At 39.8% G+C, this 4,158-nt stretch overlaps 1 pseudogene; it reads left to right on the forward strand.

Annotated features, from left to right (window-relative positions):
* Positions 1-1,226: 1,226 nt before the first annotated feature.
* LOC102890703 lies at positions 1,227-2,421 on the forward strand (annotated as a pseudogene).
* Positions 2,422-4,158: the final 1,737 nt, after the last annotated feature.

The raw sequence follows: 4,158 nt of genomic DNA on the forward strand, positions 1-4,158 counted from the left end.
GGTGACCTTAAAAAGAAAGTTCATTATATAAAAGGCCATACCTATGCATATATTAAATATAATTACAAAAGAAATCCTTCCCAGTCCTATAGCTTGTGGCATCTGAGAAAAACTTCTCTCTCTCTCATACACACACACACACACACACACACACACACACACACACACACACACAACCACTTTAAAAATAATCATACTGTTTAAAAATCTTTTGTGATAACTGTAAGGAAATCTGAAGGGAAATGTCCTAGGCTCAATGACTTGGCGGAATCAAACATCTTTTGGATTCAGACTTTATTAGGGAGTAAATTGTAGGAGAATCTGGTGCTTTTAGTCAACATGTAGCCATCTGGGTAGACTACCTAAAGGAAAATTTATCTGGAAAAGGAAATATTTCTATTGACAATTTTGTATTTCTAAATATTAATCATTTTAGATGGAACTCTTCTTTCTAGAGGCAGAGGTTGTACAGAAGAAACACTCTCTCCCCTTTCTAAGGCATCAAAGCATAGACTGGAAGAAATTAGACAATAGATTACTTCCAACTCTTAATATCAATGGATTTAAATTGCGTAAACATTAAATTTGCTTTGTAAATGTTCCTCGAAAAAGCCTTAGAAAAACTGTAAAAAAAAATTGCACACGTTGCATGTCGTGAATGTGATTATATGGTTCTAGAGATGGTGTGAGCCTCCTCTGTGTTTGTAGAAATTGGGTCGAATACAGACTCATAGGCCAGAAGACAGCACAAGGATGCTGAGCACCGGAAAGTGAAGATGTATTCCAGGAGGTGGGAGGAGACCTAGATTCTACCTTATAAGCATTTCTGTGTAGGCTCCAGTGACACAACTATCTGTGTGCCTCTGAAAATAATTCCTGAACTTTGGCCAGGCTGTAGATTATCCATGCCTGTCTGATGTTTCACTGAATATTTAATTTTAACTTTGAAGCCATTCATATTCTCAACAGTAGAGGTCCTCAGTACCATAGTTCTTCAACTAAGATGCTGCAAAGTTATTCCTCCCTTAAATGATTGGGCATTATGGTTATTTGTAGAACTTAGTCATTAGTTACTTGTAGAACTGTCTATTTTTATGTCATTAATAAGTGAAAAAATGTTAGTCCTCGTTGCCTAATCTTGGCTTAAAATTTCAGTCTTGGGTAACAGCCAAAATAATGTGTCAAAAATGAGTTAACTTGCTCTACCGGCAGCACTTGGCAGTAGGATGTCTCACAGTAAGTTCTCTACTCCCAGGAAGTTCTCTGCTTCTCACCTCAGAAATGCAGCAGCCCGGAACCATGGGAAGGTGAAGAGCTTCCCCAAGGATGACCTTTCCAAGACTGTCCACCTCACAGCCTTACTGGGCTACAAGGCTGGCGTGACCTACATCGTGCAGGAGGTAAATAGTCCAGGATCCAAGGAGAATGAGAAGGAAGTTGTAGAGACTGTGACCATTGTGGAGACTCCGTCCATGGTGATTGTGGGCATTGTGAGCTACGTGGAAACCCCTTGAGGACTTTGTACGTTCAAGACCATCTTTGCTGAGCATATCAGAAATGAGAGCAAAAGGTGCTTCTATAAGAACCAGCATAGATCTAAGAAGAAAGCCCTCACCCAATACTGCAAGAAGTGGCAGGATAATGATGGCAAGAGGCAGCTGGAGAAGGGCTTCAACAGCATGAAGAAGTACTGCCAGGTTATCCGTATCATCATCCACACCCAGATGCACTTGCTTCCTCTACACCAGGAGAAGGCCCACCTCAGGTGAATGGAGGCACTGTGGCTGAAAAACTGGACTGGGCCTGTGAGAGGCTGCAGCAGCAGGTCCTTGTGAACCAAGTGTTTGGACAGGATGAGATGATCAATGTGATTGGAGTGACCAAGGGCAAAAGTTACAAAGGGTTCACCAGCCGCTGGCACAGCAAGAAGCTGCCCTGTAAGACCCACTGAGGGCTGAGCAAGGTTACCTGTATTAGGGCATGGCATCCTGCCCAAGTGGCCTTCTCTGTGGCCTGGGCTGGGTGGAAAGGCTACCGTCGCCGCACTGAGATCAACAAGATCTGTAAGATTGGCCAGGGCTACCTCATCAAGGATGGCAAACTCATCGAGAACAATGCCTCCGCTGATTACGACCTATCTGACAAGAGCATCAACCCTCTGGGTGGCTTTGTCCATTACGGTGAAGTGACCAATGATTTCATCATACTGAAAGGCTGTGTGATGGGAACCAAGAAGCGAGTGCTCACTCTCAGCAAGTTCTTGTTGGTGCAGACCAAACAGCAGGCCCTCAAGAAGATTGGCTTTAAATTCATTGACACTACCTCCAAATTTGGCCATGGCTGTTTCCAGACAGTGGAGGAGAAGAAAGCATTCATGGGACCATTAAGAAAGACCGAATTGCAAAGAAAGAAGGAGCTTAATGTCAAGAACAGATTGTACAGCTGGTAGGGTCTCAATAAAAATTATTTTCCAGTGGAAAAAAAGAAGAGTTGACTCAACAGTGGGCCATTTGAAATATATATATATATATTCGAAGTATTCTCTTGAAGTTTTGGAATAAAAAGACCACAAGTAAATATTTAGAAAATAATTCAAAGTTTTTTGAGGTCAGTTCTGGTTTTCTAATAACTGCCAATTTACTTACTGTCTATTGTGTTTAGACCTATGGATCTATAAGATACTCAGGGTGGGTTTGGGGGTTTTGTTTTTTGTTTTTGTCCCAGGGGTTTTTATTTGAATTTTCTGCCTGTAATCACGGTTCACTAAGAATTTCCTCATTTACCCTCTCTTTTCACCAAAATCTGACATTGTCTTTGACTCCTCTCAGTTCCTTACATAGCTAAGCAATCACTAAATCTTATCAGTTCTACCTCCTACATAATGCTAGTGCCATTTCCCATCTCTTTAGCCACCACAGCTCTAGTTTAGGCCCTTAACTTGGCTATTGTAACCGTCTTCCAACTAATCTATTTCCAATCTTACCTCCTTCTAAACCATTCCCTGCTTATTTAAAAAATTGCCCTTCTAAAATGCCATTTTCTTGCTTAATATTTTCAGTGGTTTGCCATCATGACTCAATAAAGGCCAAATTTTCTTAGCATGGCCTGCAAGTTCTTTTATAACCCTGTCTCTCACTACCTCTTCAGGTTTATTGCTTCCTTCTCCATTCACCACAGCTCTCAAATCTATGTTTCAACCATACATTGAACTAGAGTTCTCCAAATAGATCAAACTATTTCACTTTTCTGTTTTCACATGCTTTCTCTCTAATATTACAATTTCTCCTTCTGTCTTTCTTGTTTGCCTGATAAACACCTAACTCTTCCTTTAAGACTCAGGCCAAGGATCTTCTATTTCTTAAAGTCTTTCCTGAACTCCAGATAGGGTTATCTATTACTCTTTTTGTGCCAATTCTATGCTGTATATATTCTTCCAATAGCATACTCCCTTTGTTAGGTTAGCTATTTCTTCTACTAGACCAGTGCTTTGCGGGGAGAGGGGACAGTTTTGACCATCTGGAGGCATTTGGAAATGTTGGGAGATGTTTTTGATTGTCACACAGGGGAGGGGGAAGTGCTACTGGCATCTAATAGGTAGAAGCAAGAGATGTTGCTAAGCATACCATAATGCCCAGGACAGCCTCCCACAACAAAGAATTATCCAGTCAAAAATGTTAATAGTACCAAGATTGAGAAACTATGTCAGACTATATACTTGTGGCCTTTTTTCAACTTTGGATCTTCAGGACCTAGAACAATGCCAGACAAAAATTAGGCACTAAATAAATACTAGCTCAATGAGTGAAAACTACTATAAGATTCTCTTCAGAGAATCTATCAAAAGTTAGACGAATAAGATTCTTTGAGAAAATAGCCAGAGCTCAAATTCAATCACGTCAAAGGTGTAATTTGAAATTTATTTTTAAATTTCCTTAATAATGTGTAGAGAGATTGAATTAAGGTTGTGATCTGGTTATATGCCTACTTCTCCTCCTCCCAAATCATAAAATGTAAGAAAACATACATTCGAAAGAATAAAAGTTAATCAGATTACATATTTTTAAGAATCCCTCAAAGAGAACACAAAAGATAAAAGGAAAAAGATAATCGAAGAAATAATAAAAGAAAATTTTCTAGGTCTAAAGAAAACAGAAGACT

Source organism: Pteropus alecto, unplaced genomic scaffold (genome assembly GCF_000325575.1).
Source record: "Pteropus alecto unplaced genomic scaffold, ASM32557v1 scaffold98, whole genome shotgun sequence".
In the NCBI taxonomy this organism is placed as follows: Eukaryota; Metazoa; Chordata; class Mammalia; order Chiroptera; family Pteropodidae; genus Pteropus; species Pteropus alecto.